Consider the following 22,970-nt stretch of genomic DNA (forward strand, 5'->3'; position numbering starts at 1 on the left):
ACACCCCCCTCTGGGTGTGCTCTCCCCATTTGCTTGGACAAATTTAAATTCCCCAAAGGGAAGAACACCATGTCTATGCTAAAAGTTCTAGGGGGAAAGCTCTAAGGAGTTGAAATTTCTATTATTACTTTCCCTCATGAGCCTTTATTTGGTGTGAACACCAATGCTGATCGATCAATTGATAGCTATTGGCTTTTATAAAAGGGGACTTATTGACAAGGTATAGCAAAAATAGTGTGTCTATATATGTATATGCATATGCATATGTATATATACACATATATGATAGAGAGACACACAGAGAGACAGAGAGAGAACTGGAAGGGACTTTAGAGATCATGAACTCTTAATGCACTGAAGTATGAGGAAACAATGATACAAATAAGGTGCACAGTATGATGTAGGTTGATAGTGCCAGGATCAAACGCTATAAATTTATGCTATATGACTCCATATATAAGGGTCCTTTCACTGCATAATGTTGTCTCCTATGTTCCTATGTTATCTTGCCCCTCTCTCTCCAGCTCACTTCATAGCTTCTCTTATATAGGTTAAACACTTCAGTTTCTGTAATTGTTCGTTATCTTCTGGATTTCCTTGAATCTGTTCGATAAATTCTTATTGAATCAGACTGAATGTGTTGTCAGTATCTCCCTTCAATTAAGAGTCTAGAATTGAATGTAATACTCCAGGTAGGTCTGACCAGTGCAAAAACAGTGAAATTATCTTTTGCTATTTATCACTGAATGCAATCCAAGATTAAATTTTTGGCAGATGTGCCACTGCTGATTTCCACTGGGCTTGTAGTCAATTGAAATGCTGGGTAGCTGAAAGAGTGCCTGCATCTGGATTCAGAAGACCAGACTCGGATCCCCAGTCCTACTACCTATTAGGAGAAACTTAAACTCTATGAAACCTAGTTTCCACATGTATAAAATAAGGAAATCAGACAAGATTATCTTGAAGATCACTTCTAGCTCTAAATATTTTTACCTTAAAGCTTTCAGGACTTTTCCTCATGAATTGCTACCTAGGTACGCTTTTCCCATCCTGAACATGATAGCCAAGTCACTCTATACTTTAATAATTAGAAAACATTTCAAGTGCTAGACTTCATGTGAATCCTTTGAAAACTTTCATTTTCACAGAATCACACATTTTATAATTAGATGGTATTTTAGAGGTCATCTAATCCAACCCATAAGAGATCACTACAATAAATGGTCATCAAGATTTTGCTTGAATATTTCCAGAGAGGGGGAACTTTGAGATGACTAGTTGCAACCAAGTCTTCCCTTAAATTGAGGTGAAAATCTACCCATCTGTAACTCTCACCCTTCACTCCTAAGTCTGCACTCTGGGTCAAGCACAATAAATCTAATCCATTTTCTCCATGGCAGCTCTTCAAATACTAAATTCTGGTGATTATTTCCCTGCACTGACCCAATCACCCCCTACCAAGTTTTAACTTTTCCAGGGTAAAAATCCCTAGTTCCCATCAGCTGAATTTACAAGCAGTGATATCTCTTTCCTTCAAGTCAACTCAGAACACATTAATTAAGCATCTACTGCATTCCAAGAGTGGTGAGGACAGACAAAAAAGATAAAAACAAACAAACAAAAAAACCCAACCTCTGACCTCAAGGAATTCACAATCTAATGGAGGAGGCAGCATGCGAACAACTATGTAAAAATACGCTATAGACAGCATACATTGGAGATAACCAAGAGAGGGAAAGTATCAAGACTAAGGAAGGCCAGGAGAAGCTTGGCAAAGAAGGCAGGTGATGAGAAGGTGGCAGAGAGGGAGCACCATGAATGCGAGACAGACAGGGAAAATGGGAGGCAGTCTCTTGTGCAGAGAATAGCAAGGAGGCCAAGGGAACTGGATTGTACAGTACGTGGAGGGAAGTAGAAAGCAAAAAGATTGGAGAGATAGGAAGAGGCTAGTTATACAAAGCTTTGAAAGCCAAACAGAGGATTTTATATTTGACCCTGGAGGTAATAGGGTACCCGGAATTTCTTGAATAGGACTAGTCTCGTGGTCAGACCTGCACTTATGAAAGATCAATTTGACTGAGAATGGACAATGTACTGGAGTGGAGAGAGAAGCCTGGAGGATGGTAATACTTAGGCATCTAGGTGGCACAGTGGTTAGAGCATTGGGCCTGGATTCAAGAATATCTGAACTCACATCTGGCCTCAGAAGCTTATTAGATGTATGACCCTAAAAAAAGTCACTTAAGCTCTCTCTGCCTCAGTTTCCTCAACTTCAAAATGAGAGCAATAATAGCACCTTCTTTGTAGGGTTGTTGTGAGAATCAAATGAGACAAAATTTGTAAACCACTTAGTACTACTGTGCATAGCACATAGAAATGCTATTATTATTTCCTTTAAGTTTTTCAAAGTGTTTTACATATATTATCTCATTGGACCATCACACACCATCATTCTTGTTTTATAGTGCCTTGTACAAATCAAGTACTTGACATTATAAATGTTTGTTAAATTCAGCTTAACAGTGAAGGATATTGGGGCTGAGAGACATTAAATTTGTCTATGATCACATAGATTGTCAATAACTGAGCCAGCTTTTGAATACAGTCCTCTTGCTCAATGCATTTTCCTCTATAATCCATTCTCTCTCAAGACAGAAAGATAATGGTGAAGAAGAATATAATAGTTCTGCTGACTGCTCTGTTCTTTATTCAAGGCTAGAGGGCAGACCTCATCATTCATATGTGATGCTCTTAGAGTTATTTTCACTGAGCAGGGAGGGATTTATGTGGATTCATCCATAATAAACTAGTCCGTCTTATTGGGATAAATTTGAAATAGAGAGCTAAGGAGTGGTTTTTGATCACGACTTTGGACCATATAGATTCACTTGGGTAATAATAGCTGCCATAAATATTAAATTTAAGAAAGATGATATATTTTACTGATCTTCACAATAACCTTATGACATGAGTAGTATGGATATCGTTCATCCCATTTTACTGATAAGGAATGCTAATTAGAAAATTAAAGTGATTTTCCCAATGTCACTAGTATGTGTCTAGTAACAGATTTCAAACTTTGCCATCTCATAGCACCAAGACCAACACTCTTACACTGGGGCTGAGTGCTTCTCTAAGCATGCAACTTTCTAAGAGTCATCATTCTTAGAAAATGTATCTAGCTGACAAGTTGCATAACCAGATGGATGCTATTATTTCGGTTGCTGAGCCCGTCTGTGGCATTTCCATAAATGTTGTCAGAACAGACCCTTTCATGACAGAGAGAACCAGATAACTCAAAAGGGTGGGGAAGCCCTCTTCAATTTTCCACCGAGAACTCCATTTGCCTTCTATTCTCAGCAACCATTTCTGCGAGGAAATTATTTGGCATTGTGGCATATTTATGTAAGAAACCACTTAGGATCTTCTTGGGTGGAGTTTGATTTTTGCCACTTGAGGGCATCCTGTCATTATGTTCTGTAATAGGTCTGCGCATCTAAATCTACTTCATAATTGTAGAGCTCAAATACACACAGGCACACACAGACACACACAGACACACACACAACTTGGTATTTGCTGGAAACGCTGATGCAGCAACGAAAATGATAATTTGCCATGCTAAATTGGTGTTTCCTGGAGGACTAGGTCAGTGAAGACTGTATTTCAGGAAATGCTAAGTCAACAGAGGAGGCTAAGTGACACAGAAGGTACAAATTGATGGCATCTTCCTGGCAGGAACCAATATAGGCATTAGCAACTTGCTGGGAACTCTGCTAAATCAAGGTGTGTTGGGCCAATATGGATCTGTGTTTGAGTATTCCTATATTAATAGGAACAAGTGAAATTAGCTACATTCCTGCCTTCAAATGGGGCAGGTCTCTGAGCTCATTTTGTCTTCTAGACAACATGAAGTTTTTAGCTTGCCTAAGACTGTGAAATTACAATTGATGGTCCATTTGACTTCAGTTATTAGGTTTTTGATGCTGGGTTTTGGTATTAATGCGGGGGAGGGGTGTGATCAGGAAAGTGATAGTAGGCTAGATTTTAGGGTCCTTTACTCTTATTGGTCCACATGTTTGAGACACTCTGCCATATTGCTTGTCACTTTGGGGTTGTGAGATTGAAAATGTAGTCAACAATAACTTGTTTCTACCCAGGACTCTCTAAGGTTACCATTAGTTAAGCCGAAGGGAGGTTATACAGATTTACAGTTGTCCCCACTGTCCCCACTCCTATCAGTGTTCTCTCAGTTCTGATTTTGATCTCTTTGTCCAACTGTTCAAACTCCCTCTCTGGATGTCTTCAGCCCCATGATTGACATTTACAATAACCGGAACTAATCAAATCAGACCCAGATGCTGAGAGGCAATCACTCATCCTCAGTGAGGTGAGAATGAGTCAAAAAATTTCAGGAGAGTTGATCAGGGGGTCTCTCCCAATGAATTTTATGAACTTACAGGGGGTGAGCCATTTTTGGGCACTCTACAGGGGTGCTGGTGCCCTTTGATACCCTTTATAAAAGAAGTTTCAGGGACTGGATTGACTCTTCAAAAGAATTTGTTGGTTTGGAGTTGCTCATTAGTGCATCCTAGGAGATTGTCCTCACTCACGTAGGGATTATCCAAAACAAACTAGTACTTCAAACTTTTTGGAGGATGGTCACTTGTGAGAGGAGTTTCCCACTCTCACCCCCTTCCCCTCTTTGCTGGTTTTTAAAGGGGAACGGGACTACTCTTACTTTCCTTTTAATACCTTCCCCCTACCCCCATTTTTCTTCTTGATAGATCCTGAGAATATAATAGGGGGAGCAAGTTGTTTTTCCTTACCTTTCTCATTCTGGCAGGAAGTGCTAATGACTGTCCTTCAACAGAAGCCCATGCTGAATTGAATAAGCTTGTTCTGATTTCCCATGAGGGGAGTACTTGGACCATGCCAGATTTGAGAAGTTGTTTTGAGGATAACCCTAAATTCATGAATACTAAAATCTAACCTGCCAGTCAGAAAGAGGATTTCTTGAGTACTGTCATCCTCAGGGGTGGCCTCATGAGTAGCCCAAACTTTCAGAATTCAGAGAGCTAGACTTTGTTCCGTAGGGAGGGAAGTTCCTGAGCCCGATGTGCCTATGAGAGAAAGAAGAGGGTCATCACATATTACCCTTTGCCCCTCCTTCCCTCTAAGCTGCCCCACACACCTAGAGCAGCTTCTAGGGACTAAAGCCATGACAGAGGGAGAACCAAAGGCTTTTATTGTTGTTTTTCTCTATTACCATGAGCCACACAGATAATGAAGACCTGATGGAAACATTGTGACCTAGCAATAATTCCTAAAATGTGCTTCCCTTCTGGGGGAGTCTAAGCCCTCCAAAGGTATCTGTGTGGTGGGATAGGGACCCTAAGAGCATCGTTTTGTTACATGTTGCCGCTGTTCAGTTATTTTAGTCAGGTCTTATTCTTCGTGACCCCATTTGGGGATTTCTTTACAAAAATAATGGAGTGGTTGGCCATTTCTTTCTTCAGTTCATTTTGCAGATGAGGAAACTGAGGCAAATAAGGTTAAGTGACTTGCCCAGGGTCTCACAGCTACTAAGGTCTGAGGCCAGATTTGAACTCATGAAGATGAGTCTTCTTGATTCTAAGCCTGGTGTGCTATCCACTGTGCCATGTAGATGTCTACACAATTTATTGAGGTAGATAGAATCAAGTTTCAAATAATGGCTTGCCTCCTTCATTAGGCACATTATTAAGGTTCACCTGATCTACATCGTACATAGGGAAGCAATAAGTAATCGAAATTTGCAGATCTATAGAGAAAACACAGTAGATAAAGAGCTGGGCCTGGTACTAGGAGGACCTGAGTTCACATCTGACCCCAGACACTTAATACGTGTATGACTGTGGGCAAGTCACTTAACCCTGTTGGCTCATCTGTAAAATGAACTGGAGAAGGCAATGACAAACCATTCCACTATCTTTGCCAAGGAAAGCCTAGATATGACTCAAATGAATGAACAATAACAAAATAAATAAAGAGTTCAAAAATATATCACTGCCTAGGAGAATAATGTAACATTGAATTTATAGCAGAGTAGGGAAAATTTTTTTTTTATTGTATTAAGGCCATCTAGTCTTCTTAATACACTATCTAATATACATAGCAGTATATTCCAGTGCTTGGCACATGGTAGGCTCATAATCCATGTTTGTTGACTTGACTGCTCTACTTTTGCAGATAAAAGAGATGAGGAAGTAACATGCTAATTAATAAGAAATCACATGCTAATAAAACATGTAATTATTGTTATCCCCCATCAACAGATTTGGAAATTGGAGCTAGCTGAAAATAATATAATAGCTGGTAAATACTGGGCCTCAGATCCAGATATTCTGACTCCAAATATGATGCCCTTTCTACTAAACCACAGTGTCAATTTACATAAAATTAGAACCTGTTACATAAGGCTGGGGACTGGATATATTCTTTCATCTGTAAAGGGAAATTCCCCTACCAGTGTGAATAGGTACTTTTTTTTTTCAAGTGATAGCCTTAAAGAGTGATCAGAGAGGTTAATTGACTTACTATGTGACAGGACTAAGGTTTGAATTTCAGGTCTCCCTGATAACAAAGTCAAGTTTCTCTCCATGATGCAACACTGCTTCTCTACAGCAATCTATGGCTAAGAGTAGAACAGAAGCAAAGACTGTGTGGTAACAATACTTATTTTAAAGGTCCTTTTTGGGGGGTGGGAAGGTGCATGGTTAGTGCAGCCGGCTCCTCTATTCAGAGAACAACTGTAGGATAAGCGAATATGTAGTCTTTCAGAGATCCTTGACCTCCCTCACCAAAGAAGCTTAAAACCAATCTAATGATGAATCTTTCCAAATTTTAGTTGTGTCAATTCTTGGATGACCCTTGGAGTCCTTCAGGGATTAAGTGACTGCTAGAGCTGACATTTCACCAGTATATCCTTTGAGAACTTGAGTTTACCTCTTTACCATTAATAGCTTTCCGACAACTTTTGAAAGGCAAAAATTAACACTAATTATCTGGGCAAGATTCACACACACACACATAAACACACACAACACACAGACACACAATTATCTGCTTTCCTTCCTAAACAATCAGAGCAGCCACTATAGTTTGGAAGACAACCTTAGCCAGCTGGAGTTATGCTGCTTGAATTCACTGAAAACAGTTTATATGTATAGACACACCTCAGGCTTCCCCGCCATCCTGTGTAGGGTCAGATGGATAACTGTGGTACTCTCGAGTTCTCCCCATAAACCATATTTTTATGTCTTTGTTCTTTCTTTTTTTTCCCCTTCCGTCCCCAAAGGGGTATGAGAATTTAGGTTCACAAACAAAGTACAGGTGGGAGGTTCAACTGTATTATGTGAAGTAAGCTGAGCTTTATGCCTCAAAGTTGATGTTTCATATCTCATAGGGGTTTGCCTGTGCAAAGGCAGCCAGAGGTCAATAACCTTCTTAAAACCTTTTATTCCCGTAGGAAACTGAACCCTTTCCCCATGCCCACACTCCCAACTCCCATTAGCAAGGAGGACGAGACGTAAATAGCAGCTGGCTAGACTTAGGAAATTTTCTTTCAGCACCTTATCTTTTAGTGATTTTTCTCTCCAGTAATAGCTCTTTAGTCTAAATTTTTCCCCACACAGTCTAAAGCTCAGTTCATCTTTTTCTAGTTGATATTAGATTATTAGCAACAACCACAGGTCAGCAAAGGAATGAACTGTCAAACAAATGTATTTGTGTCTATATGTATAGACACACAATATACATATATGTACATGCATGATACACACATGTGCTTGTATATATACACATGCATTTAATCATATATAGTTCAAGAAGTTGTTTATATGTGACTACTTGGTAGAATTATATATATATATGTGTGTGTGTGTGTGTGTGTGTGTGTGTGTGTGTATGTGTGTTACTTGGAACCATATAACACAAATTCTATATACACACATATATATCCCATATAATAAAGGTGGATAGATGTATATGCATATGCATGTGTGCAAATATACATATACATGTTTGATGTCAAGATTTCTATTTATTTTAATGGAAACTGCAGGAAAAAAATGACCAATCATCACTTCTTTTAGATAAAGATCATTTGTTAAGAGTTTAAGAGTCAAAGCTATAGAACTTGGCTCTTGGGATACTCACTCAAAAAAAAATAGGTGAGAACATTGGTAGCCAGAGGTTAAAAGTGGAAAGCAATGTCAGGCTGGATAAAATCGAATATTGACAGTTTCATGATGACGGAACAATGAGATGTCAGACAAAGATCATGTATATTCTGAAAGGAAAAGACTTTGTTCCATCTCCTGTTGCAAGAAAGCCTAATCATCCAGAAAAAAATAAAGCAAAATAAGTAAACAAAACAAAGCGAACACACAAAACCAAAAATTATACAAATGAAATCAAGAGGGAAGCTTGAAAGGCCCCTTTGGAAGGACTTTCAAACAAAGCTTGGTGTGTGTTCCATGGTGAACAACTATCCCAAACTGATTTTCTTGAAGGAAAGAATTGTTATCTGGTAGATTTTAAAAGTCATATTAGAAGAAGCACACACACACACACACACACACACACACACTCACGCACAAAATCATTACTCTGAATCTCCAGATCAAGTGATAAATGGGAGAATGCAGAAGCCAATAGGAGTCCTAACTTCTTGGCAGTCCAAATAACAAGCTGCTTGTGCTCCGTGAAATGAAATGAATGCCACGGCCTTTTTAAGCAGCACAGGAGAGTTCTCAATTGTGGAGAAAGATTTGCTGAATGACCGTAAAATGTGGAGATAATTTTGGAAGTCAGCTAACATCTTTGACACTGAGCACAAACCATAAGCCAGCTCCCAATCTCTATTGCACCTCCAACAGGCATCTCATTTATTTGACATCATATTCTCACTGTCCTCAGAGAAAGTACCTGGCCTATTCAGAAATAAGTTTTAAGAAACTACATTGACAATGACCTATGCAGTGTCCTGGAACAGTGAAATTTAGGGCCATTGGGAATTGTTTTAAACTATGTATGTTTCATAGGAAGAGAGAAAAATAAACTTGTTTTTGGTGTGTTTCTTTTAAAGTAATTCCATAACCATCAGAAAACATGTCTTGATTACGTATACTATATAAGCAACATGCATGTAGAATGTACACAAAGACAACATGTAACATGCCATGCTATGAATTATGTATAATTAGCATATTCTTATATATGCTATATAAATATACAGTATATTATATAATTATATGATATATATGATATCATTTATTCTTATACTATATGATTTATTATACAAAATAACATATTATAAACAGATCATACCAAGCTAAACCTTTGAGTATAAGGCCAATATTTATCAAAATATTTCTCATCTGAAGACCAGCTTATTTATTTTGACAAAGTAACTCATTCATATCATCTACTGAGATGTAGAAGAGTTGTAATCTGTGCCAGAAGAGGGAGAACTCATTCTCAAAAGATCTGAAACCCTGAAACACTGGAAACGTATATGCTTTGGTGGTATCATTATACTTTGTTATAGAATGTGAGAGTTCTTAACATGGGATGAGTGAATTTTTTTTTAAAATTGTATTTTAATATAATTACTTTCTTCTGTAATCCTACATGTTTTATATTATTCACTTAAAAATATCATTATGAAAAGAGATAAATAGGCTTTGCCACACTGTGCAAGGGATTCATGATACAAACAAAAAACATGTTTAAGAACCCCTAGAACAGAGGGATGTAGTTAGGAGGGGAAGGGAGAAAATGAAAATTAATAAATAATTAATAGTAATTAATAAATAAATAATCTTCTGAATAAGTTTTTAAATCAAATATCTATGTTTTCAGGTTTTCATTTAATAATGCAAAATACGATATTCTAATATTTTTGCTCCAATATACAAAATTACAATTCTGTATTTAGCATGACTTTCATATTCATGATTTTCTGAAAAAAAATTAAAATAAAGACTCAAAAACAGTCACAAAATTGATCAATGCAAAGTTAAACTTAAGGTCATGTTTATGTTTTACTTGACAACCCAATAATCACCAGAGAAAAGACTCTCAGGATTATTGGCTGTACGAGCTGAAAGAGATCTTAAAAATCAATTAGTTAATCCATTTTATTTTCTAGAAAAAGAATTTGAGGCTGAGAAAGAGGAAAATACTGGCCAAAACCAAATCACTTAATCACCTGGAAGTCCCTCAGCTTTTGGGAAGACTTCCTCCTGCTAATCAATATTAGGAGAATACAGAACTCTTTAGTGGCTCAGCAGCAGATTTTCAGTATTTTTCAGGAACTCCTGGCATTTACAAATGAATAGTTTGCTCTGTGCTCCATACTCTGTGAAAAAGGGACAGACAGAATAGAAACAATGAATACAATTGCTCAGTAACACAACCCAACTAAGCTAATTTTCTAAAACCTGAAGCAGATCAGACTTGAACATCCAAACAAAGCCAACTGTTCAGGTATTGTGTATGAAATTCATTTCTTAGCTGCGTAAGCAGGATATTTTTTAACATGTCAAGTAAATCTAAAAGGAAGTAAACCTGTGTTTAGTTGTGTTTTAAATTTGTTTGAGTCCAACTTTAGGCATAGGTAGCGAAGATAATAGTCATCTTTGATTTTTCCATCTCTCCCTCACATTTCACATTCATTCATTCATTCATTCATTCATTCAGTTTCATTTTCTAAGTCTTTGATACCATTTGGATCTAACCTTTTAATCCATTTCCACTCCTATCACCCTAATTCTGATAAATACTCCTACCACAACCCATTAGTGACTCCCTATTGCCATTTGAATAAAGTATAAACTCTTGAATCTGGCACCTAAGTTCATGTTACAGTCACAGAGTCTACTTTCTTGTAAAGGTATTTTCCATTTCTACATCATCATTCTACTCTTTCTAATCGGTCCTTTTCTTCATGCTGTCTTAGACATGGAATTGACTTAATTCCTTCCAAGTTCTATCTGTCTGCCTGCCTCATGAGAATGAATGATGACAATAGCATCCTCCAATGGCATCCTAAATTATGTCCTCCATCTATCACAAAGCTTGGGATCACTTCTCCATACTGCAATTAGAATTAATCATTTTTGACTAAAATAAAGCCAAATGTAATATAAATGTGTTGCCTAATGTTAGTGGTAAACAATAGAAAAACAAATGCAACTTCATTCTTTGGAGAAGGGGTGGTAAAATGGTTATAAAATCTGCATATGCTCTCAGGCATGGTTGTCATATTCATTCATTTTGCGTAAAGTTTTTCTTTTTTTGCAAAGAAAGGTTCATTTGGTGAAAAGGGTGAATATTTGTTATACACAGAAGATGCTGTTATATAAAATTAAATGGGATCAGTGTGACTTTATAATTTGAAAAAGAAATGGTAAACAGTTGATAAGTGATCATTATGTGTAGAGCATTAAGAAAGACATCCAAGGATGAATAAAGCAATCCCTGATTATAAGGACCTCATATATTATTAAAGAAAAGAATAGTAAAAGAGAATTAATAAATAATTATGATATAGTGTTCAATAATTATCAAATACAACAGCATGGACATGTACGTATATGTGTGTATGTATACACACATATACATAATCTCATGTGTCTCAGTTTCCATCACCTCTCAGTCAGGAGGTAGGTAGAAGGTTTCATCATGATTCCACTGGAGTTAGATTGGTCATTGAGTTGTTCAGTATTCACAAGTTTATCCAAGCTGTTTGTCTTTAAAATATTAAATTGTTCTCTTGTTTCTTTTCACTTTATTCTGTGTTAGTTCATGCAAGACTTTGCCTGTGTCTCTGAATTCATTCCTTTACTCTGTAAGCTCAGTCAGCTACCAGACCTGTCATTTTTTTCTCTGTAATTTTCTTAAATTTGTTATTACCTGCCCTTTCCTATAGCACCCATTGTAGTTCAGGCTCTCTCCTCAACAATTTTTGCCTAGGATACTTCATATCTTATATTCAGTGTGCCAGGCTCCAGGACATCTTTTCTCCAACCCACCCCACACAGAACTGTTGATTAATATTCCTAACACATTCCTCTGACTGTATTACTTCTCTATTTGAAATCTGTCAGGAGTTACCTGTTGTCTCCTGAATTAGGTACACGCTTATTCCTAGCATCCATTGCCAGCCACAGTTTGGTGAGCTCTAAATCTAGTCACATTTCATACTACTAGTCATTAAATAAGTCCATTCTTTATCCTTTTGTCCTCACCTTGCTCTCCCTTATTTATGTGCTTTTGCTTACGCTATGTCCCATACATAGAAGAGGCTTCATTCCACCCCCATTTTGTTGTTATTCCCCCTGTCCTTCAAAGCCTAACTCAAATGACACCTCCTCCTAGAAGCCTCCTGCATCAGAAGAAAGTGATCTCATTTCTCAAGTACCACTGTTCAAGACTTCCTGATGTACATCTGTCTCCTAATCTCTTTTATTAATAGAATTTGTACATTTCTTCCCCCTTGCTCCTCCTATTAAAATTTAAGTACATTGAGGATAGGGACTGCCTGCATCATATTTATTTTTGCGAATTTTGTGTCTAACATAGTCCACAGAATAATGACTTAGTAAATGTTTGCTAGATCAAATTGAATTCAGGGCTTCTTGTTGCTTAGTCTGAATTGACCCAGTCTCCCAGTGCCACCATCTCAGTACAAGGTGGCCATAATTCCTCAACTTCTTTTTAAACTTGTGGGCAACTATGTGTTGATTTGGTGTGTGTGTGTGTGTGTGTGTGTGTGTGTGTGTGTGCGTAGTTGTTATTATGTTCATCCTTTATTTTTGAAGAAGACCATGACATCAGAGAAATGATGACATGACTTGCCCTTGACTTTGATTTGAGTGAGGGAAGGCTGTGCAAGTCACCAACCTCACTTTCCCCTCCTGAACCATCTGGATCCAATGACCAGATATTCATCAGCATGACTAGAGATGGCCCAGGAAGCAGTGGGAGATCTTGACCTTTTTAGGCTAGGCCTTTTGATGTACTCATTTTGAGGGAGGTAATGCCAATTGAATGAATAGGCCTCTTTAAGAAGTAGTCAGGGAATGGCCCTTTTGATGAGTGAAAGAAAAAAAATAACTAAATCAAACTGGGAGGGAAAGAGAAACTTGTTACTATTGATAATCACTCTAAGCCAGCCATTAAGTGGAGCTTGGGCAGGGACCTATTGTTGTCCAACCTATGGGCTTCAGAGTGTACTGGATTTAAGGTTTGGGGAACAGGAAGGAAGGAAAGGACATCTAGCCAGTAAATGCCAAAGGAAGGGAAGGAGACAGAAGGAGAGGATGAGCTGGGTTACCCAGTTGGCTGGGTCCCCACTCAGGCAACTCTGTCTACTCACAGGTTGTGTGCATCCTTTGTTTTGGAAGAAGACCCTGATATCAGAGAAATATGTATGTGTATGTGTGTGCCTATGTGTGTGCCTATGTATGTGTGTATATATGTATATATACATGTACATATATAAGTATATGTATATGTATGTGTGTATATATATTTATATATATGATACACATACAGGAAAAAAACCCAACTTTCTTCATTCTCTCTTCCATATGGCTGCCCCCATCTCAGAATTAGTTTGTATCTCTTCAATCTATTGAATACAATATACCAAAAAAAAAATGCTGACAATATGTCTCAGTATATTATCTCAGCCTCTTCATCCATAAAATGAAGGGTCACACTACAAGATGCCGAAGTTACCCCTCAGCTTTAAAATTCTATGCCCTTAGTTTTAGAAACACGACATAATTCATGTGTAATTTACCATGATAAAATGCAACCTCTGAAAATGGTAAACTCATAACTGTAAAATTCATGTAGATTAATAAAGCAAATGTTTTTAAAGAGCCTACTCTGTACAAGGCATTGTACTAGGCACTGTGGATAGGAAGAAAAAAAATCAGTTCTTACCCCCAAGGGGTTTCTATTTCATCACTCATTCATTCAATAAAAAGCAATCTAACAACTACATGCAAAGCTTTGTAATGGATAAAAACAAAACAGTTCTCCCCTAAAATGATTTCCATGCATTGTAACCTTGCTCTAGGAGTCCTTTTCTGTTAAGTTTCCACAGTCATTTGCTCTGCCACTCATGTGTTCTACTTCTACCAATCGGTATAACTCTAATAATGCAAAATAGTTGTTTTTGTTTTAAATTTTACCCCATTCTTTTTCATTGTGTGTACATGATTTACCTCACTATGGGATCCTTGAGGAGAAGACCATATCTTCTCCTGTCTTCCTCAAGCACGGAGCAAATATTTACTGAACCAAAAAAAATTGACACAAAGCGTCAACCTTTGTACTGAAGTAACAGGATGCTAACTATATACCGACTGGTCACTAAGTAATTCTGTCAAACTGATAGTTGGCAACTAGTTATTTCAATTAAAAGTGTGAATTGTTTTATTTCCTTTAATGCTTTCTTCATAATCATTCATTTAATATAGAGGCTTTATTTACCACTGAGGGTGAACTGATAAGTGGTTAGTTGATATTTAGAACCAATAGATGGCTGTTTTCCTTCTATGATTTGAAAGTCCCTGAGTAGGTCCCCAAAATATCTTCATAGAGGCTGAAAATCCACAGTTTCATTCTTCTGATTTCAAGGATTTAGACTTTCTCAAATACCCAGTTTAAACGAAAAACCCCTAAAAGTGCTGCCAATTTATATACCTTATTATCAGAGAACATCTCAATGGAGATTATGCATACTTTCCTTTACACCATAATCAGTCAATGAATTCAAGGTTGGTAAGACTTTGGACTTGAAAAAGAGACAGGGGAAGAGGGCATTATGCTGGTCCCTCAGGGGGAAAATGGAGAGTCCCCAAAATAAAGTTCACCTACCTTACAACTTTGTCTAGGTTAGCAAGGAATGAAACCTCTGAGATTGGATTTACCTGAATTGTAAGAACTCCTCCACTCTTGTTACAAGTGATTACTAATTCAGTAAACACCAACAGCATTAGGTCCTTCACACAATATAAATTCTCAGTCTGGACGCAATGAAGCAGTGAGCAGCTATAGTCTAATTTGAATATGCAGACAAAATACTGTCATAATACAGACGAATAAAAACAGGGAAGAGAAGACTATTGAAGTTGACCAACTGGCTCACCTACTCTACTTGCCTATTAAGTTTCTGTTTCCAGGGTTTTGCCAAAAACTACTAAGTGACAGTCAAACTGTTGAATTAGACCTCTGATGGGGTTTAGATATCTCTAAGCCCATCTGGATGTACATGCCAATGTCATAACAAGAGACAAATTCTCCACCATAGAAAAAAGATACATTATCCATCAAGAACTTAATAAACACCAATACTTTATTCTCAAGCAATTTGTTATTATCTTAGGAAAATTGTTATGGTCTACATTGCATTTAGGCAGGGCATGATTTATACAATATCCAAAATGTGACTAATCGATTGATTGATTCAACCATCTATTTTTAATGCAAAAAACCCCGAAACAAATAACAAAAATGAAACCCAATGAAATAAATAGTTCTGCTTGGGCAAAAAATATTTTATTCATCTTTGTATCTCTCTGGTTGCCTTATACAGTGTCCTACACATACCAAAATACCCAATACATATTTGTTAATATGTATTCATTCAGAAAAACAGTAATAAATATTACTGCAGTGTAGTCTTCCCTTCGTTTTTCTTTTCTCAGGCAAATTGCAAATATCTCAGGCAAATTTTCAAATTCCACAGGATTCTCTTTTCCTCTGTTTTTGGAATACCAGAGCTTTTATCCTTCCTCTGCTTCTGTTTTCTCTGATTTTTGTTTTATCTCTGGTCATTTACTAAATCCTGCCTCTAAACAATCTCCTGATGTTAAGTGACTTATATTTACCTTAAGATAATTCACAGTTCTGTCACAAATACCATAACTAGGCAATATCCAAATGTGCTATAGTTAGAAAAAAAAAGTGTAGTTATCAGGGTTTTCTAGTTGTCACTCTCAAAGACCTTGCAGAGCAGTCATATGTAAATGAGCTGCTGAGAAACAAGACATTGCAGTCCACTTTCTTATCAGTAGATTCCGTGGGGCTCCCTTCTCACAGGCATTCCTCTGAGATCTTCCTTCTCAGATCTTCCTTCTCAGATCTCAGTTTTTACACATTTATTGAAAGACTACTTCATTAGTGTTTCTTAGGAATGTCCTTTTCCCCTCTTGTTTTGCACTTTTCAGTAAAAAGGAATGTTCTCCCTCCCCCAAATAAAAGGGCACCTTTGTACATTCGTACAACCTCACTCATAATGGAGTTGTTTTTTTCAAAATGTTATTTCATTCTGAACATAAGAAATAAAGCAAGAATTTCCATAACATAGTAGAATAGGGGAGGAAAAGGTGATTGCCCATGAAAATACAAATTTATTTTATATAACTTGCTATTCTTTTAAAATATATAATAAAGTTATTATGTAATTTTTTTCATCTCCTACCCCCCCCACCTTTGAGATAACTACCATTAGACACAAAATATGTGTATGTAGATATGTGAGTATATCACATAAATATGTAAAATCATTCTATACATACTTCTATTTATCAATTCTTTATTGGAATGCAGACAGTGTCTTCCTTCAAAGGTCCTTTTTAGTTAATTTTGGTATTTATAATAGTCAAAATTATTTAGCTGCTCAAAGTAGTCCTTAAGATGATACTTCTGTAACTATATAAAACATTCCACTCATTTCACTCTTCATTATTCCATGCAAATCCATCCATATTTTTCTGAGATCATTTCTAAGACCATTCCATCACAATCATACACCACCAATTGTTCAACCAGGAATGGTTTGACAGGCATCCTTACAACTTCTAGTTCTTTGCCACCACAAAAAGCTGCTATAAATATTTTGGAACATATAGGTTCTTTTCCTTTTTTCCCTCATCATCTTTGGAAACATGCTGAGTAGTGGTGTAAGCAGTTTAATATCTATTTGGCCATAATTCTAGGTTGCTTTCCAAAATGTTTGGATCTGTTCACAGTTTCACCAACAGTGAATTAGTGTCCTAATTTTTCCATATGCCCTCTGACATTTGTTGCTTTTCCCTTCAATCATTTTAGCCAACCTGAAACACAATGTAGTTTAAAAAAGAAGTTAGTGAGGGAGAACAAACCATTTAGGGGGTAAGGAAAGTTTTTCTTTTTTTAAAAAATTATTTCACAGTGCCCTGTTTCCCTGCCATTGTTTGTTAAATTCCTGTTGTTGAGTCATTTTCAGTCGTGTCCAACTCTTCATGACTCTATTTGGGATTTTCTCTTCAGATACCAGAATGGTTTGCCATTTCCTTCTCCAGCTCATTTTACAGAGAAGGAATTGAGGCAAACAGGGGTAAGGAACTTGCCCAGGACAACACAGTTATTAAATGTCTATACATAGAAGGTGGTGATTGAGTTGAATCTTGAAAAAGATAATGGACTCTAAAAGGTGAAGTATGAAAGATGATCACTAAAAGTATGAAGAGAGGAGATGATCAGCTGTGAAAGACTTAGCTACTCTGATTAATGCAGTGATCCAAGACAATTCCCAAGGACTCATGGTGAAAAATTGTTGTCCTCCACCAGAGAGAATTGATGAATTTTGAGTTCAGACTGAGAAATAATTTTTTCACTTTTTTTTTTTTGCTTTTTTGCAGCATGGTTAATACAGAAATGTGTTTTTCATGATTTCACATGTGTAATTTATGTCATATTGCTTATCTTCTCAGCAGGTGAGGGAGGGGATAGAGAGAGGGAGAGAATTCAGAACTCAAATTAAAAACAAAGAATGTTAATAATAAATTATATATGCATATACACATATATTATATATGTATATTCATATACATACATATTAAAGATAGAAGATGAAGTGTCGTGTGTAAGTAAAAGAAGTCAAATTGGCTGAATTAATGAAAAAGGAAATGGATGCCCCAAAGAGATGAAGTGATTTGACAAGTTCACATAAATTTACACTTTGATTTTCCTTTCTGGAATCTTCCCCCTCCACCCCAGCCATCTCATGAAACTATTTAAATCCTTCTCATTCTTCAAAAACCAGTTTCACATCCTACCTCCTTTATGAAACATGTCCTGATTATTACACCGATATATCTGATCTCTTCTTGTTCAAAATTCCCACAGTGTTTATTATCCATACTTAGTAAACAATCTAGTATTTTATTACAGACCACTTTCTATTGTGCTATTTTCTAGGTGTAAGTTTTGTCCCCTAGACCATACTATAAGCTCCTTGACTAAATAAAGCTGTGTAAATATTGATATTCCCATATGTATATATAGGTAGATCTATCGATAGAGATGCCAATATGAATCAATAAATATCTATATCAATTCCTATAGATAAGAGCTTTCAAATTCCCAATTTTCTGTACTAAGTTCACAGGAGACACTCCACACTGGACACAACGAGGATGGTGAAGAACCTTAAAATCATGTCATATGAGGATCAGAAGATTCATGGAGATATCCGTCTTCAAGCATTAGAAGGGCTGGCACATAAAGCGGCGATTCATCTTGTGCTGTCTGGTCCCACAGCATTAAACTAGAAGGATTGATTAGAACTTCTGAAGAAGCCAATTTAGTTTGCATATCAGGGAAAATCACACACACACACACACCCCTTCTAGAGTTGGACAAAAGTAAGTAGGTTACTATGTACAGTAGGGTATCACCCTCACTGGGAGCATTCAAGAAAAAATTATCTATATCATGGAAGCACTTCTCATTCATATAGTGTTGGAACTATATACATACACATGCACACACATATCTATATACACATATACATATTTATATATACATACACACACATAAAAACACACAAGTGTCTATATATCTATATCTATATCTATCTATCTATCTGTCTATATATACACAGACACATTACCTTTGTGGTCAAGTCCAAGTCGAAGATTCTCTGATTAAGATGACTCTTCCCTAGAAGTGTCATATAAGGAAACAAAAGAGCAAGAACTTTTTTTTTATATTGGTGTCCACATTGCTTAGTACCACAACTGGCACATAGTAGCCCTTAATATTTTATTTTTTCTTGATTGATACCATGTTTCTCATTTCTCCAGTTCACGTGAATGGATATCCATTAAAGACTTAGTTATACATTGAGTATGGCATTAGGCACTGGAGGTGTAAAGACAAAAATTAAACCATCCTTGTCTTTGAGGAGCTTACAATAAGACAATAGAAGAAGACTAGGCTGAGGCATAAAGAGATGTCTCCAGAAGGAACAAAAGATGGAACAAACACTAGGAGCTGACAAATGGCCAAGTCTCACCCTTGGGACTTTGGGTTGATTCTTGTAAAGATTGAGGGTATGAGAAATTAGAGAGGGCAAAGAATTGTAGAGGAGCTCTCTCTCTCTCTCTCTCTCTCTCTCTCTCTCTCTCTCTCTCTCTCTCTCTCTCTGTCTCTCTCTGTCTCTCTGTCTCTCTCCCCTCCCCCCCCGTATGTGTGTGTGTACATGTGAGAGAAACAGAGAGAGACAGAGACAAAAAGAGACAGAGAGAGATGTGAGGGACAGAAGGATGACAAATGGGTAGGTCTGACAATTCCCTTTTATCACTCTCTAATTTGAGCTGAAGCTGAATGGCTCATTGATTCCTGACATAGCATATCATACCCCTAACATAACAACTCTATCATTTTGTTGTCAGTGACTATTTGTCAAACCTGATCCATTTACCTAAGTCATTCCCTTGCAATTAAGGTGTGTTAACTCAGCAAGTGACCACTTATATGAGTGAGTACTTCCAAGGTGTGGAGAGATGCTTTCTATTGATTCTTGAATCCCAAGAATGATGCAGGAACCAAAACTAGAGAAAGCCAAACAATTTAGAGATACAGAGAAAAGAGAGACATGGTCATAACTACAGCCCTGAAATCTCATGATCAAGGCCAATAGCAGTTGCATCTATGAAAGAAAAGCAAAAAAGAGAAGATAACATCAGATATAAACATTAGATCCACATATGAATGCCAATGTGTCAGTCAGGGTTTAGAGTTATGACAATATACTTGGCTTATTACTTGTTTTAAATTTAAATGTTTTAAATTTAAAATTAAGCTGTGCCTAATATTTTGTACCCTGGCCCATATGTGGGAATAATAGATTAGGATTTACTGATATGACTTGTTGGATAAAAAAAATGATGGTGGTGAAAAGTTTCATCCAATTCAGTGTGAACTAAAAATGCATATAAAAAAGTGACTGTATGAATTCAGCTCAGATCTAAGCATTCAGTTGCACTCCTTGCTAACACGAAGATGAAGGATATTGATGAAATTTTGTTTTCCCAACAGAAATACATATTGGCAGAACAATAAAGATTTATATCAATAGTGAGAATTTTAAATGCTGACATTTTTTTCATTTTCATAGCGTCATCCTGTACAAAATTCAAATTAAAAAAATTCCCTATGCATCTTGTGGAGTTCAATAATCTCTACACTCTTATCAACTCAGATTTGGATCATAGAAACTTAATCGTAATTTGTTGATCCTGGTTTCATTCCTTTACTTATTAAAGAAGCACTTATGAGGCATCTCCTATGGGTCAGCCAGTATGTTGAGCATTGGGCATGCAAAAACAAAGACCAAAATTTACCCTCAAGGAATTTAGGTTTAACTTCAGTATTTTGAGGAAGGAGAAGGATAACTTACAATGAAAGGTAACTACAAAGTGGACTCAAAGCAATTTTGAGTGTAGAGGGAACTAGAAACCAGGAAAATCAATACAAGCTCCTGTTAGGAGGTGACTGGAACTTGAGCTGAGTTTTGAAGAAAGCTGGGAATTTTCTGAGGTAGATGTAAGAAGGGAGTAAATTTCAGGAGAGCAGCACAGTCTGTGCAAAGTCATGGAGACGGAACATAGAACACTGAGTACAAGAACAAGTAAGACAGTTCAATCAAATCATAAGGATATGTGGAATCTAGTTGTGTTTTGAAAGCTTGGAAAGGTAGTGGAGATCATGAGACCAAGGAATTTGTATTTTATCCTTGAGGCAAGAGGCCCCTGGAGCTTTTCTTAATCAGTAATAGTATGATCCATAATGTCCTAAAAAAGAATGACTGTATGAATTCAACTCAGATCTAAGTATTCAGTTGCACTCCTTGCTAACATGAAGATGAAGAATATTGATGAAATTTTGTTTTCCCAACAGAAATGACTATTAATGAAGCAGAAAATAATCTCAGTGCATTCCTGAATGCCTACCTCTTTCACTTTACAAGTGTAGTTTAAGAAATGAACTCTCTAAGACTCGAGATGAGTTCCAAAAGACTCACTCTATTTTAGAAGGCATTTGTCTTACTTTCTTCATGTCTGCTATATTATGTAGTTCCCAGTTTTGTTTTCCCTGATTCTACATCTAGCTCTTAATTATGGTGTTAATTTGTCAACTTTTCCATAGTGAGCATTCCAGTTCTTTTGCTCTACCCTACTCTGTTCTGTGTGATCATGGAGGCAATAGTACTCTCCAGTCCACCTATGCTATCAGGAAAAACAAATATACTAAAGACAAAATTTAGTTCTTGAACCCTTCCAATGAAAGGGCAGAAGAGTATCCTTGTGTGTTTGCAGTGAGGACTTCTCTTCTGCTTTCCACTCCTGTACAGTGATTCATTCTCTCCCTTTCCTGAAGGGGAAGGGGTATGGAAGATGCATATAAGACAGTCCTGAGTGCTGAGAATATGTACATTACTAAACCATCTTATCTTTCATGTACAGGACTTCAGTAGTAGCCCCTGGGTAAAGATCCATCAAGTCCAAGACATCCTACATGAGATCATAATCACCCCCAAAAGAATGTAGTCTGTCTTCACAAAGGAGAAAGCAGGAAAAAATGACATGTGTTGCCCAGACTGGGATATACCATTCAATGGAGAGCTCATAGAGATGCTTATCAGCCCATCTATCTTGAGAAGACAGTAGGTGGACAAGAAACTAGATCCAGAAAGGATAGGAGAATGAGAGCAATTGGAAAGCATTTGGAAAATTTTCCCATGTGTTTGATTATCTCAAGTTTCTCATTGAAACAGAGACACATTTTTGAATGCAAATAGTCCTCAAGTAATGTTATGGGACTGCCACATGGAATATGATAGTCCCTGAAGGACGGAAATTACAGCTTACCCAAAAAGTATTGACTGCACATATGCTGGACCCAAAAAGCTATGATATCTTATCAGGGAAGAATTGTGCAAGAAGCAGCATAGCTGGAGCAATGGAGAGAGTTCTTGGACCGGAGTCAGGAAAACCTGAGTTCAAATGGGGATTCTGATATTTACTAACTATGACACTTTAGGTAAGTCACAACTGCTGGTCTCAGTTTTCTCAATTGTAAAACTGAGATAATAGTAGCTCCTCGCAGGGTTTTTGTGAATATTAACTGAGATAAATTTGTAAAACATTTAGCACAGTGCCTGGCATTTAGTAGGGGCTTAATAAATGTTTGTTCCCCTCTCTTTTCCTTTTCCTCTAAAAGATAGCATCGAAAAGGTCTAGAGATGAGAAGGGAGGTAGGTCTTATGATACGATAAAAAAGAAAGACTAACTGACATGCACTTGAATGATATAATTATAGCTTTGTCATGTTCAAATACTGAGCAGAAGGTCCCCAAGACCCTGGTGGATGCCCCATGGAGGATGGACAGAAGGACAATGTATGAGAGCTATGGAGAATGACAGAACCTTGAAACTGATCAGCATTACCAGAGGGTGTACCTACATCAATTAGATCACAGAAGCATTGAAGTATGAAGGATATAATTGGACTAAAATTAATCAATTTATTCAAGCAAGTGGGAAGTTATACATATGTCCCAGGGAGATGTATGTGTG

The 22,970-nt window shown here is 37.0% G+C and overlaps 1 long non-coding RNA gene across 2 annotated transcripts in view; it reads right to left on the bottom strand.

Moving 5' to 3' along the window:
- LOC140511281 (uncharacterized) overlaps positions 1-22,970 on the bottom strand; it is a 46,822-nt gene that overhangs the window by 13,396 nt on the left and 10,456 nt on the right. For both annotated transcript variants that reach the window (XR_011969488.1, XR_011969489.1), the window contains exons 4-6: positions 19,001-19,050; positions 10,256-10,405; positions 4,994-5,123 (exon numbers count right to left, since the gene is read on the bottom strand). This is a non-coding gene — a long non-coding RNA (uncharacterized lncRNA). The remainder of the gene's footprint in view (positions 1-4,993; positions 5,124-10,255; positions 10,406-19,000; positions 19,051-22,970) is intronic.

Source organism: Notamacropus eugenii, chromosome 6 (genome assembly GCF_028372415.1).
Source record: "Notamacropus eugenii isolate mMacEug1 chromosome 6, mMacEug1.pri_v2, whole genome shotgun sequence".
Lineage (NCBI taxonomy): Eukaryota > Metazoa > Chordata > Mammalia > Diprotodontia > Macropodidae > Notamacropus > Notamacropus eugenii.